Source organism: Heliconius melpomene, chromosome 10 (assembly GCF_056956725.1).
Source record: "Heliconius melpomene rosina isolate 202511_hmr_F chromosome 10, ASM5695672v1, whole genome shotgun sequence".
Taxonomy (NCBI): Eukaryota; Metazoa; Arthropoda; class Insecta; order Lepidoptera; family Nymphalidae; genus Heliconius; species Heliconius melpomene.
In genome coordinates this window covers 13,431,365-13,448,117 of record NC_140398.1, presented here as the reverse complement: position 1 = coordinate 13,448,117, position 16,753 = coordinate 13,431,365, and positions in this window count along the sequence as shown.

Here is a 16,753-nt window from a genome sequence, read left to right as displayed (position 1 = left end):
CATATATAAAAACGATGAGTAATTCGGTGTGTAATTACATGAAATAAGGAAAAGGAAATAAGAGAACGGCAACTTCACGGCCTCTCTCTCATTCTTCACACGCTTCGTTTATTTCATCCGAAACGGGGAAGAAAAACGCGATTATACGATTCACAGAGCCTCAATCAGATTTTTATTAAATAAATGTATCCCTCTAATATTCATAACAAGATAAAAAGATAAGAAACAAAGAAAATTAAAAAAAGTTACTCTTTTTCTCACGGAATTTCCATTGCTGCCGTTGTCTAATATGTGTAGAATACTTTGTATTCCTGTAAATGCACAAGAATTTTCTTTAACACATTTTCCTTTTAGTCGAAATAAATTCGGATAAAGCACTTATTCCCATATGTGAAATTGTTCTTTTTAATATGTTCTTAACTTTATTCAAAACATTTGTAACTTTTTTAAAAAATATATACATATAGGTTAATAAATTAATTTTTAACAAAAAAACCGACTTTTAACAATGAACTAAAAAGTAAAAAATGTATGCAGATAATTTTTCCCATCGGCGTTGAGTTTCACTACTCAACAAGTGGCAAGTGGAGAAAGGAGTGTCTTACCACTACATTACTTCTGTACCTAGTTACTTGCAAATTACAGCGCGAATCTTAAAGAAATGCAGACCACTTTTACCCATTGATCCGAAAACTTACGAAGTCATAGCACGTCTTATTGAAAGGGTATATCGTAATCGTATTGTAAGTTTCAATCAGTTTCAAACTCTATACAGGTCTTTGTACTAGATAAAATTGTTCTATATATATTACCGAATTTACACTTTCAAATTAATAACTGAATTGCGGCCAAAAACCTATTTACTTCCATGGTAACAAAGATCATATTAACAGGTTCTGGGTTCGAGCCCCACTAGAGGAAATAAAATATTTTTAGTTTTCATTTCTTCACTCTGGTGTTCCGCCACTCAACACGCAATGCCTGTAGATTTAAATGGAAAATGGGGAGCGGAGTGTCTTAACACTGGGTTCCACCTACCCTGCTACATGTGGGGTACAGCGTGTAACTGAAAAAAAGAAAAACAAAAAAGAAGTGATTATTATTTTTAAATTTACGTAACAATTCATGTAAACTTCTTTGAAACGGTCACGTATTATTTGGTAGTAAACTTTTATCACTAGGAAAAAATACTACGTTGATTGCTGTGCGCTGACCCTTACATTACATTGTTACCTTTCAATTCAGCCTCTGGGCTCTCGCATTGGCTTTATTGTTTATAGTTTTCTATACAAAGAAAAACTTATTTATAGAATTGCTAAAAAAGCACTCCTTGGAAAATTTTATATATAAACTAAAGTGGAATTTATAGTAGGTACATACAAATATTGGATAAATTATTTTTTTCAATTTTTTTTGTACTTATTGACTTCTCATATGCAGATCTTAGACACCTGATATCATCATTTGATTAGGTGAAGTTAACTTCTATAAGTTTTAAATTAGATGTTAATGCCGTAGTAACCCAGTTGAGAAGTGACTGTCAACGGCATGGCAGGCTCTATCCTTATGGGGAAATCTGAATATTTAAAATATTTTTATTTCTCCGCTCTACAATTTCGTAGATATAATATAAAATGGAGAACGTACCATATACAGCTAGCCTCTGGACGGATGCTAACGTTGAATGTTGGTAACGCGACAGCAATACAAATTATTACAGTTGACGCAATTAGGATATTTTCAGTATAATTCACAATGCTAATACGATACCAGTATTAAATATTACTTTAATATAAAATAGCATACCTTTACTTTATCTTACGTAATACCTTGAAAAATTATAATTCTAAAAGGCAAAAGAATCTTTCAAAGATCAGTTATTTGTATATTAAAGTATTTAGTATGTAATATATCATATTAGCGGAATTTAATAATATGTAAGAAAATATTGAACAGTGTATTATCTCCTTAAAAGATCATCTAAGGATTCCAATTCTAATTCAAAGTTTTAATTTAAGTGCCTAATACACTATTTCAATATCTTACTATTTCATTTTAATAAATAAATTTTAATCAAAATTAATATTTATTTAAAAATACAAAACTAATTTACTATATAACAGTACGTGCTACGTGCGGCAGATGTGCGAAAGTAAAAAATATACGATATATATACATACATATCTATATTTTACTGATATCGTCAACATTGAGTTATAGGATTTTCTGTAATTCCCACACGGAATGCTATATACATACAGACAGCTGTTTTGATTTAGTAGTTGCTAGTAGTTTTCCGAATCAGTGAACTGACAAGTGTTTGCTATTAATGACGGTGTCAATTCTACGTATTCTGTCGTACTACGATATATTTTAATATCATGTGAATATTACGTGCGGTTAGAATCGAATGTTATACCAGTACCAAAATTAATAATTACATTGGAGCGTAGTCACAAAGTACTTGATAGTAAGATTGTAATTGTAGGTTCAATTTTGTGCCGGCCAATATACATAGGTAATCTTTTTCAGCTTCACGTCGTATCCCGCGTGCAGGACGGGCAGAGGGATAGTATTATGATCCACTACTCTCCGCCGAAGTCTAGAGGCATTGCGTGTTGAATGACGGGACTCAACGCCGTGCGACGCCTCGACAGAAAATGCTAAATATTTCATTTACATAGTAACAATTAAAGTAAGTGGGCTTTTTGGTTGTCATAATGGATATATATGGTAAAAATATGTAAAATATTTTTGATTTATAATTTTTGTTGTTCTTTATTAGTAAACTGCAAAGTTGAATATATTTTTTAATTTAGAAACTTTAACATATTTTCATATTTATTTTTAACATATTGATTCTACATGATCGTCATGATTATTGTATTTTAATTAATATTTTTTCGTTACGTGACCTCTTTCGTTGAACGTAGAAAAAATATAATATCAAAAAAACAAGTATAGTAACACACAGAATTCCAATATTATTTAATATCGTGCTCTTGTTATATTTTGACGACATATTCAATATATTGTATTAGTCACACATCGTAGCACAGCTGCTACTCGTAGCTGCTACGAGTGTCATTTACGTTTAACTATTGAATTATTTCTATTTTTGTTTTGATCATTTGAATAGAATATGTTTAAAGATTTTTTTTATATGTAAAATATATAAAAAAATCTTATAATTTTGTCTATACATTGAATTGAGATTTAATTTCAGAGCATGGAAAACTAAAATAATTCATAGCTGCTGCGCGTATTACAATGAAATTAATTATATTCCTATAAGATGAAGTCTATACAAGAAAAATAGAAATGTATACAGGGTGGAATTGTCAGCGCCACTTTAAATGAAATCACAGTTTTAACTACTCTATAAAAGCCTAATATAATTCGGAAAAAAAATAATTCTCAAAAATTAAAAAGTTTTTTTTTCAAACAAAATAAATAATAAAATTATCGTTTTAAAATAAAACGCCATTTGTAAAGTATAACATAGGCACGCACACACTTACCTGTCAAAGCGGCAACGTCGCACAGTATGTGTGCGTGACACGAAATACAGGTATGGATAAAAATCGTCAAATGAAAAAAAAATCCTACGTCCAAACCTTTGAGGTACCTTGATTATTTTTTTTAAATCTGGGTTTGAAATATTTTACCCTATATGCAGTTTCAGTAAAAGAAGCGCTGCCTCTTCCACCCTGTATATTGTGCAGGTTTGTAATATCTATTTTCTAGAATATGTTAAATTCCAAAAGATTAAGTGCCGGACACCCGTTTCCCATGTTTCATCGTGCTGATAAAATTCACACGTTCGCAGTATTCCGCATGGCTGCGGTTTCTCAAAGCTTTTTTACATAGGAAAAAAAAAGCAAATCCCTTAGTGTGGATTAAGCAGATTTCCTCGGTAATAAATGGGCCAATTCCAAGGGCAACGCTTTAAAAATTTTACTGTAGCAATAGCTTGAACATTTTATACTTGCTCGGGATCGCAAACTTCGTCCATCAAAACACACTTTTTTTCTGTAAATCTGCATTATGAACGTTTATAGAGTCGTTGTGAAAATGACAAGTACTTTTTTACGGTCATTACATTTTAATTATTGAAATGATAAAATTTTTCAAGGAATTTGAATGTTTCAGTATCTATGTTTTTGGTTGTGACAGTTTTCATTTAAAAGTTATATTTTCTTGGTATAATGAATCCATTTTGATTTAGCATAATAAAAATAAATAACGAGTTTAATATTCAATATCTATTAGCCTAGTTTCACTAAGAACATTTTGTAGCATATTAAAATGTCATTTAAATGTAATCAATACAACATTTGTAACGTTAAAACAGATTATATTAGTGTTAAATTAGTATCAATTTAAGAAATGTTGACATTAAAAGTGTATAATTTAATACTTAAAAACTTAATTAAACAAATTAATTAGTTGAAACAGCTTGTTTTTAATTTACCTACTTAAAAATATTATGCTAAATCAAAAAGCTACAGAAAAGATAGTAGTGAGTAGATACATTTTGTGATCTTTTTTTAGCTTCAAATAGCATTTACATATCAAGGTGGACCTCTGCCTATGCGGAATAAAGCGTTTCCCTCCCAGGTGTTCCCTCTGAAACCCAGTGTTTAACACTCCGTTCCTCACTTTTCACCGAGATTTTAGAGGCATTGCTTGTTGAGAGGCGGAACTTACCGTCGCGATTTTATCTTGGTACCAGAACAAAGAATTAAAATATTAGTATTTTAATTCTGGTACCAAGTTACAATCACATGGCTGCATTATCTATATGATAGTACTGAAATGATTTGATTTTTCGACTTAGAGTTACAAGTTCGTTAATAAAACATTATATTTTTGGTGATTACTTTTTAGTAGGTAAATAAGGAAATATTATAATAACTATAATTCTTATACCTTTAAAAACTAAAGGGAACTTAACTTCCAAGAACAAAACTAGTCCACGTACACCAAAATATATAAATTTACTAAATCTGAACTTTATTAATCCAAGTATGGCAGGATTGGCAGGCTTACGATATAGTTTGACCCACATCAATGGAAGGTAGCGCCCAAATTACAGAGGTGCAAGCGTTCCTCAAATAAACGAATAATGCCGACCCTTAGGCTACAAATGCGAATAGCTCCTGCTCTCGAAAATTTTCAGGTCACGTTCCTCACTTAATACTATTGACCTTGACTTCACATCGGTGAAACGTGAATGTAATACGTGAAATTACATAAACCTTAATTTTCATAATAGTATAGTGTTTTTCAACATGTTCGTATTTTTTTATTTAAACAAATTCGTATTTATTATTTTTTTTAATTATTATTAAGAACTAATAATGATAAATTCAAATACAATTGTTTTACCCTAATTGTGTAAAAGTGAATAGCTGTTGTAGCTTACTGTCAAATTTATAAGTAAGCATCTACTTTCAATAAAGATAGGTTAACTCAATCGATTTCAAGATAGATTAACTCAATCGATCGACTCGATTCCCACACGAGGAAATCAAATATTTTTTTATTTTCACTTCCTCGCTCTAGTATCGAGGACAAAGTGTGGCGTTGACCACCACTCAACACGCAATGCCCCAAGAATTCAGCGAAAAGTGGGGAACGGAGTATGTTAATAAGGTTCTCAGGTTCTGCCTACCCTACTATAAGTGAAATATAGTGTGAAGCTACAAAAAAACCGTTGCTATCATTTATTTTCATATAAAAGATCCTTTGTTTTAATTAATATTATTATACCTGTATAGAAATAATATTCCGCCTATCCATGAAGTTTTTCAAGCAGGTAATTTACAGATATCTATACAAATGTAATATTTATTTGTATGCTTTTTCTTCACTAACATTATATTTCCATTTAGCAGTAATCAATCATTTTGGCGCAATGTGTCTTGTCTACGCGGTTTATCGAGAATACGAAGAAAAATTTCATCTGGGGGCTCCTATTCATACATTTTAATTGCTGAATCGATTATGTATAGGTTTCCTCAATGTGATATTAAAATTAAAACAAAAACATTATGATTTTTTCTTGCCCTTTTAAATATGGAAAGACAGAGAGAGCAACTTCACCATTTTTAAGTATTTTTTTATTATTTTTCTTTTTTATCATAATACGTTTTTCTAAAGAGAAAACAAAAAACTACATTATATATTTAAAAGTTAAAATAATCCAAAAAGTCAGATATCTCAAAGCTCCAACGGTGAGAGAGCCTTACCTTATGATATGCGATATAACACGCTGCATATAAATTGGTAATTTTGTGACTCCCCTAACATTCTGTTTATTTGTTACCAATATCATCACCGAAAGACGCTTTTGTATGAAAGTATAATATGATTTTGATGACAATATATAAAAATACTTTATATATTAAAATTGTTTCAAGAATTATTTTTATTTAATTTTTATAACTTTTATTTTTTTTAAATAAAAAGTAAATATTGTGTAAAAACGCGAGTTAGTAGAGTTAGTTATTGCTATTGTTGACGACTTAAAATTTTATGCCATTGTTACTTAGAAAATAAGTAATTATGTCACAAAATCGGTTTTATTTTTATATTGAACTAACGGCCCGCTCGCGGTTACACCCGCGTGAACTATGTTATTATTAATTTCTGTCTCCATGACTACGTCCTAGTGACGTCTATGCAAAATTTGAGACTTTAAGCATTTGTAGTAACGAAGTTTCATACAAACTTTCGACCCCAAAAACAACCCCTTAGAAGTCGAATATTGCGTCTTAGCGAGCACCTACGTCCTATAAGTAACTCCTATGCAAAATTTGAGATTCCTAGCACTTGTAGTTTCTGAGATTTCGTGATGAGTGAGTGACCTTTCGATTTTATATATATAGATAAGTGCTTGTCGCCCATAATTTCGTTTGCTTATACACTCTTGAAAGTAGTATGTTACGTTCATTACCATTTGTTCGATAAACTTGCATCAAGTGTATAGATAGTCAACCCAGGTATGATAGCTGAACAATAAGAAAAATCTTCAAGAATGTTTCAGTAATTCCGAAGATGTACGTATACAGACAGACAAACATACACTACAACAATTACATGTAATAAATAGCTGGTGGCAGTTCGATTTTTCCATTATTTTATAAATTTTTACATAAAATTTATGAAGTTATTATAAATTTAATTCTTAATATTGCCGGCTGGTTGTCAAAAAGCAGTATAAACCGGTTAAGGTCAAGCGAAAAATATGCTGTGCTTGTCGGTCAACGTCACACTCACACAAACTCAAAGCTCCACTCTCAGGCTCTAGGCTCCAGGCTCCAGTCCTTATGGATCTTATACCTTTTTGTAAAAATAATAGATATCAATAATTACCACGTGTCCAAGCCCATCTTAGCAAAGGTACCTAAGTTAGTATATATAGACTGACTCGGCATTGGTTTAAATAAAGAAAAACAAGATGAATCGCTTTTCTTTTTCATTAGTAAGTAAATATCGTCGATCATTTTTGTTAAGCTAATTGATGATACGAACATTGGTCCGACGTTCCATGTTCTGGCAAAGCGCCAATAATATATAAGCGTAAATGATATTAAACATTTACGCATTGCCGCGTACTTTTTACACCTTATAGATTAAAACTAAAATTTTTATTATCAAAATGTAAAAAAATCACCTCCTTTGTTATATTTTTGAAAAAATATGTAATGTATTTTATATTATATAATTTAAGTTTACTAGATATCTTAATTTGATTTTATTATGTACATTACTAGTTAGTGTATGAAAACATGTAAATGTTTACGTTCTTTTGGAAACATTCAACAGAATATGTTCCTGTGATTGCCTAACACGACTGTTGCGTCAGTATTTGCAAGTCTCTTTATTCTCTGGCATTCATATTTCCTTTTTAAATGCTGAAATTCTTTCAAAATACTTTCATATTTGTATGAAAATTATTTCCCGTATAATTTTTGTATCGGCAACATATTTTTTTAACAAATAATGACAAAATACTAAACAAGAAACGAATAATCGATTGCCATTTCCAATCATCCTTAAGTTTTCAACTCGATTAAGCCCAACCGTTCCTTCAGAACTTGATTACTTTTCAGGGAGACGAGTTAATGAAACAAGGCAGACCTGCAACCATCCTTGACAACGCTGATATCATTAATTGTTTAATACGTCTCGGTCTAGTAGCTACTCGTCGATATTCATTAATTGTTTCATCGTGTATTGTTTGAGGCAAGTCGTGGCCTAGGGGCACAAAGTGTAATTGTAAACGCGACTGGTTGTGAGTTCGATTCCCACTCGAGAAAAATTAAATATTTATTTAAATTTATATTTCCATTTCTTCTTTCACTCAAAAGAATTCGGCGGAAAGTGGGGAACGGAGTGTATTAACACTAGATTCCTCTTGCTTTCCCTTCTATGTGCGTTATACATCGTGAAGGTAATTATTTTTAATTTATGTATTGTCTCATTTGTTTATTGTCTTCATTGTTGGTTTACAATTTATTATTTTCTTATCCATTTGTAAAAAACTTAAAGAATTTATAAGAATTCAAATCCTAAGAGCAATATTTTTTACAAATTTAATACTCTATTTATAAACTTATTAGGTTATACATTTTATTTAACAATAACAAAATATTACAGTAAATAATTATAATGTAATGAATATATATTTTTTTCATTTCAGTATCAAAAATACTTTCAATCAAATTGTTGCGAAGTCAATAAATAAGGCTTTAAGGAATGAATGCTGGGGGAGATTTATCCGTTCTTATACTGGGATTAGACTGCTCTCCACAAAGCTCAGTCCCTTTGTCTAAATTAGGTTTTTTACTATTTTTAAGCAAATTGCTATTAAGTGATATATTTTATTTAGATGAATTTACCGAAAGCTGAAACCAGGTTTAACATTATTTAAATGGACATTATTTAGATATACAAAAGAAATAATTAACTTGAAATTCACAAACCTCAATGAATAATTATTTTCAGTCTCATGAACTAAAGCTTATAGGGTAAGTAAGAAATTTAACTTGCCTGCTAAGATGTAAAATGGAGAGTTTAGAACATGAGAAAATTGAGAAACATATTTAAAAAATGTATCGAATTATATATATTATTTTGAAATACTTTATATTTTCTCTAAATTTATAATTAAGTTACATTATTTTTGACTTCAAAAGTAAAATATAAATATATCATCGTATATTTTATATAATACAAAATATGTCATATATATGATTCTAACAATGGCTAATAATATAAGGGAGTACGAATGCATAGATGCCAGAAATTGACTTGCAAAACAGTCCCGAGTGGCGAGCCAGGGACACTCGCTCGACATTGTGACGACAGCCTGCAAGTTTACTGGAACTATATTCTCTAAATATATGTATTTTAGACATAAGATATATTGTGGGATGCTTGGAAAATATTATTTATACAAACATATCGTGCCATTACTAGTATGACGGCCAATTTGTTGAGCGAAAGCAGTTTTTCGCAATTGCAATAATTAAAAATCCCAAGGCTAATGATATTGAGACCAGGCGTGACCCAGATGCAGGTCTGCAGCAGGAACGCGACATGGTGTGATATTTGTGAGTTCGATTCCCAGTCGAGAAAATGAAATATTTGTTTAAGTTTATATTTCTATTTCTTCGTTCTGGTGCCGAGGATAACCAGTGTTGACTTCCCCCACTCAACACGCAATGCCTTCCCATTTACACATTAGGTTCCCTCTACCTACCTTGCTGTGCGCGGGATACAACGTGAAAGTGTTTTTTTTTAAATATATAATATGCACCTACCTCAATACTAAATAGTAATGTGATTTGATGAAAAAATAATATGTAATGAAATACGCTGAGATATAATAGTTCTAAACCTCGAAGATAAACAATACAAGAACTACATAAAGTCCAAATTATTAATTATATTATGTCAGGGGGAGCACAAATAAAAGTTGATATTGACGCCTCGAACACCAGCCATTCCGGAGGGACCGCTTCCGTTCTAACTTTTGAGAGACCCTCCTCCGCTTTGATCATTATATCATATATATTATATATATTTGTATGTGTTAATTAGAAATGTGTGTGCTTTCTGTATTGACATACTCATACCGATGAGCCTTATAAAGATGTTTTTTCATGTGCCTTTGAATTAATAATTACGATATAAATGAAAAAAATATTTAATGATTGATTGATTTCTCGATATATGGCGTTTCGAGCGTGCCAGTTGAGCACAATTCATTTCGCCAATGTCACGTTGTATGGAAAACACACGAAGGAAATTGACCGGTAATAAAAAAGATAAATATACACAATTATAGAATACATGTAAAAAAGAGATCCTGTGTAAAAAAAAAATTATTTAAAAAAAAAAAAAAAAAAATATTTTCAATTAGCTTATATTATCATAAAATTTATTTTTATATTTCCAAGTTTCTATGAACATTCTATATAAAGTCGGAATATTAATAAATATTTCACTAAAGTTTATTATAATTAATTCCAGTTTTAGTGCATTCGAGAGAACGATAAAGACACAGCTTATATATTATCTTGGTTTATTTTCTCCTTATGTAGATTTATCACTAACTCAAGATGAAGTTGTTACAGCTAATCTGCAATCCCTTTTGCCACTTCGAATTGAGCTTTATTTCATTGCTGGCGCGGGGACCCGTGTGATTTCGCCATAATCCACAGCGCTACTCTAATCGTCCTTTTTTTGGGGTTCCGTAACCAAATGGCAAAAAAAATGGAACCTTATGAAGGTTCCATTTTCTTTTTTTTTCGTTCTTGTCATGTCCGTCTGTATGTTCGCCCGTATGTCGCAGTCATTTTACTCAAAGAATGTATGGTTGAAATTTGTAAGAAATTTTACACCTACTATAATAATTCTTTCTCAATGGCATGAAGGTTTCTAAGAAAGTTTTTTGTATCATGTCAATACTTTGTGAAATATTCACTTCTTAAGTAGTAAAAAGTGTACTCTCATTTTTCCATCTTTAAACTCAAAATGAAAATGCTTTTAGATATCGGGTAAAATACAATATTATCAAGAATATTATAACGGTAGTGGTGGTAATATATGTTTTTTTGTTTTCTGATACGGAACCCACCATAGCCGAGTCCGATTCGCTCTTGGCCGGTTTTATTAATATTAAGATCAATTTATATTGTAAAGAGCTATAATCATTCATAATTATATAATGTAATATTAAGCTTAATTACGATTTTCATGATATCATTCTTGTTAATTTAAAAGCTTTGCTTCTAATGAAGATATAATTATGATGTTTGGGGACAAGGCAGCCATGTATTATATTTCTCCCTGTGTCACCCAGATAAAAATCTTCATACACCTACTTAACGTCATAATAATAACCAAATTAATAATATATAATTGAGAGACAAAAATGCTTTGCAACTTCATGATATTCATATATTATACAATATTTTTAAATATATAAAATAAGAGCCTAGAAACCTATTATTAGCACATAATTTTTAAATATAAATATAGTGAAAAATATATATTTCTAAAAATATGGGCCAAAAAAAATTTAAATAAGTTTTTATCAAATTAGTTTACTTATTAAAATTGTAATAAATTACAATTGAAAGATTACAGTGTTTTATTTTCACATCAGTTCCAGTATTCTTAAAATCTAAAAAGAACGAGGTTTTTATGAAGAAGTCATAAACAATGAAATGGTCGTTTAGTCCTGAATCGTAATCGATGCCAACAGAAACAATCTCATCTCTAGTACTACCATCGTAGAGCTGCTATAAAACCCGACGAGCCTCCGTTCCATATATATGGATGTAGATTTCCAATCTTCATAAGATGTCAGTCAGATTCTGGTAATATTAAGGTCAATGTCGTACACCAATTTTGGCTTCTTCCTGGACGTATCAAGAGTAAAATAATTTTACACTTATTTATTTTATTAGTACTTTCAAAGTACACGTTAAATAATATGCAATTATCAAAATTTTACTATATGATTACATTGTTTGAAGTCTTGTAGGATTTCTTTCAATTTAGAGTACAGATAAGATAGTTTAAGTTATTCGCTAAATCTATAAATAAAAAAAATGATTATATAAAAAAATATATATATCAATGCCTTTTTAAAATAATATAATGTTATATGGGATTCTTCTGTGTACATAGTTCAATGTGAAAGTTAGTATGGAGAGTGTAGTCTTATTCTTCAAACCAGACGGCCCCAACACCCGCAGTAACTACGATGTGCATGCGAGGTCTTAGGGACCGAGTACCCTCATCCTTCCAAATTGATGTACAGAATGTGACTTCTCTTTACTTTTACTTATTATCTTGATGATGATGTGAAGGATCAAGGAGTATATGGTATACTCGTACGTCGTATGAATAATAAAAGCCTAGCCTAAATTTATCTCGGCCATATACAGTAACTTAACAGGATTCACCAGAAGACATTCATATCAAATGATATTCTTACTTCTGAGTTTTATGATCGCCATATTATGAGACCGGGTTATATATATGTATATACTGCTTAGTAAATAGTATTAAGATATTAAATTAAGGCTTATAAGGCTGTAAGCGCAATTGTTGCGGGTTCGATGCCTAATGATTATTATCATTTCGTCGTTTTAGTGATATATAGAGTGGCGTATATTTAACAACGTCAATTAAATGCATAACGAAATGAAAAACCCTGCACTTTTGCCTCGACACCAGAGCGAGAGAATGAAAATATTAAATATTTCACTTCCTCGGGTGGGAATCGAACCCACAAAGACCCACTGTCGAGTTTACGTCTTACTAGACGCTTGTGCCCCTGCGCTACAACTGTAGCTCCTCTGGTGCTGCACGGGGTCGTGGGCGGCGGTGATCACCACCAGGTGACCCGAACGCTCGTTTGCCTTGTCCTTTTTCCATAAAAAAAGACTAGTCTCAATGAAAATAGCTTTTTAATATAATGATTCACCTGACCCCCAACTATCACATTTATAATCAGACTCTTTATTACTGCGCTACAAAGGCCTCACAAATATGTCCTTTTACGTCATAAATGCTCCGAATAAATAACCTCAATATTCTCGAAAATAAAAATGTAGGCTAAGAAGATTAAGCAATTTTTCGTAACACCATTAAGCTCTAATTTCACTTAGTAATTTTAATTCTCAGTGAGAAGGAAAAACTCCCAATTAACATCTAATTCTTTCGTACTTTCATTGGAACTTAAGCTTTTTAGGCCAGCAAGGAGAACATAAAACAGAAACGAATTTCATAATTTAAATCTTAATTTATTTTGTTCTTAGAACAAACAGAAAACAGTAGGAAGGAAATCTTTTCGGAAATGTAAATGTTTATAGATTCTCTTCAAATATTATTGTATCAGATTCAATGCTGGTACCCTTTTAAAATTTTAACTTTAAAAAAACGTAAAGTACAACTGCTTTACATTTTTTTATTTTTGCCTTAATCGAAATTCTTTGTAATAGAAAAAAATATGTTATTAACATATAGGCATGGTTACGGTATAAGATAATAAATATATGAATTAATAAATTCGACAGTATTGTTTCGTACTCACATTATTCGCCCTCGTCGATTATACGTAAGTGATAAGTCACTTTGTTTTTCTTCATTTACCGCCAATTTTATAAAGTTTGAATAAAACATCAAGTTTCGACGACTGTACGTAGAACCCACAACCGTTTAGCTCATTTTCCACCGTCGCTAAATTTGAGCTTGTAGTTTAATTCTGGCAGACTCAAAATGTTTTCATTTACAGATTTCTTGCGGAATTATACAAATAGATTAAATATTTCTTTTCACTTTAACTTATGGAATTTAAATTTATTATAATTTTTACACTTTATTATTTTTTATATTTGCGCAAGGTCTTATCTATTCTTATTTTTTTACTTATTGATTGATTGCTTGAGTACACTATCATCGTTATCATTATAATTAGATATCATTTGTTATTATTTGTAAATTTAGATTGTAAGGTTAATCCGCAATTACTTTATGAGAATTTTCTCTCAAATATGGAATATGGAAATAAATTACGGAAAATTTAATTTATTAAAAACACTACACTCCAGGTGAAGTCAGGGCAGGAAGCAATTATATAAAGTAATCTAAAAATATAGATAGATACCTGTCAATTACTTTTATCTGTACAAGACAGTATCAGATAGGCCGTACGAAAAAAAACGTGTTGTTTCGATTTTATTGTGATATTAATAAAATAAACGGGAACTTTATACTCAACACAGCACATTGAGGATCATGCCTTGTCAATTATTATGTACATATTTTGATAACGGCCGGGCCTATTGGAACTGTCATTTTATTTAGACATTTTAATATCGACGGTTACATTATAACAAGTTAAACAACTAGTTGTCGCCCGCAACTTTGTTTAAATGCGTAAACTTTTTTTCAGGCTCACTCTGTATTCCTCATACTGGGGGCATAGGGAATCCAGTGGTAAGTTACTCCGTTCCCCACTTTCCGCCGAATTTTCGAGGCTAAGGCCGAAGAATTGCCTCGAAAATGCCTTTGCCTTGGTACCAGAGCGAAGAAGTGAAAATATTCATAAATAATACATTTCTCCGAGTGGGAATCGAACTCACAACCGTCACGTTACAGTCACACGCTTGTTCCCCTGCGCTACGAAAAGAATGAAAAATATATTTATATTTATACAATAAACATAAAAGATATATTCATCTAAAACAATAAACAGTAAATTCTAAAATCCAATCTCTCGTTGAATTGAAAGATTAAATTAAGATAAAAAAATCCTTTCGTAAAAGCGACTGATCGACTGTCTTCACTAGATTCATTTCCAACTTCCAAGAGACGGCTATAAAATGTGTTTATTATTTTTTATCATACGAATCAGAAACTTTGCTCAAAACTTTAAAAAATATTTTATCTAATTAAATATCACTTGTAGAGTTTATATCTTAATTTATGGTATAAATTGTACACTCTGGCTAAAATACACATTAGATACATCGTCGTTACTCTAATAGTACTTTTTTTTAGCTTCAGACTGTTTCCCACAATGAAATACATATTTATTTAAATTTATATTTTCAATTCTTCGCTCTGGTGTCAAGGCAAATCCCTCATGTCTCTCATATACCAGGTTAGACTGAGGTAACCTGGCGTCAACACTCTTCGTTCTTTACGCACCGCTTTGTATTGGCCCAGAGCTAGAAAATGACAATAATTCTCTCCCTCAGATGGCGATCGAACCCACAACCTTCACGTTTACTTCAGAATACATACACATACATTTATTAATGAATACATTATAGAATCAATAGAAATCTAAATATAACTTTCCAAAATAAAAAAAATGATGTCACATACACCAAAATACAATAATTACATACGAAGTAGGACGGCAGAGAGATATTATGGAGAGCGGTCTCCCCGAGGACAAGTAAATCTCTTGTTCATTACCCCACATGCGCCGCTCGACGTCGCGGGATATCAAGCCATCGAGCTGGAGGAATCTAATCTCAGTTTGATTAAACTACGTAGATTGAAATAAAGTGACGACCGCCCTTAATGCTGTTGTTGTTATGGCAGAGACAATGTTTCTTTTTCACCTTCACGCTTTATCCCGCACATAGCAGGGTAGGCAGAAGGAAACAAATGTTAAGACACTCCGTTCTCCATTTTTCGACGAATCGTTGAGGTATTGTGTGTCGAGTGGCGAAACACAAAACGCGGTAAGGGTTCAAACTCCAGTTGAGAATAGAAATACGGGCTCACATTCCAGGGTGAGATAATTATTTAGCTAGAGTAGTGAAAAATTAATATTAAATTAGTGAAAAATTATTATAAAAAAATTAAAATTAACTATAGACAGTTTCCAATCAATAAAATGTGATAATGCCTTCAGAATTCGACTACAGAAAAGCTACGTTTGTCGTAGACGCGTACCTAACACCTACCTAGAAAGTAATAAAATAACTTTAGAATTTTTATTGATTTTTGCGGGCAAAATCAAATAAAACCCAAAAGATTTATATTACGATTTAGTATTATTTTATAACAGCATATAGATAACCCTATTAAAAAATAATCAACCAATTGTCCCTCAGTACACTTAAATAACATGAAATAAATATTCGGATAATTCTAGAGGACGAAGCCGCGCGGGTGCCGCTAGTCCATATATACATTTTAAAAATTGAGGTATTTATATTAATAAATTGTTACATAACAGCAATGCCAGTGATGCTATTGTTAAATATATTTAGATGGAAAAGGCAGTTTCAAGATCTCTGTAAATATTTGAACCAAGAAAGATAGAAAAAGTATTGGTGGACCTAATGGTTGCTAACAACTCTGATGACACTCGACTAACACAAACACACTAATGCTGTTACAATGTTTATTTAGTTCATAATTCCGGATATTCCGTAAAATTGTCTTAAATTTATACCTAACAATTGTCTTAATATTTTGTCAGTTTTGTTTAATTAAAAATAATTTATGAGTATACTACCTCTTACACTCTTACTTGTAATTACCTCTTATATATGGATTTGTTGTTATTAACTCTTTATATGGATTATTCACAACAAATTAAAATCAAACCTTATGTTTTTTTTAACTAGATTATAGTATCTATAGCATTTCTAATATTAGTTATAGAATATAAAAACTCGTGGTAAATTTTGGTCCACCACCT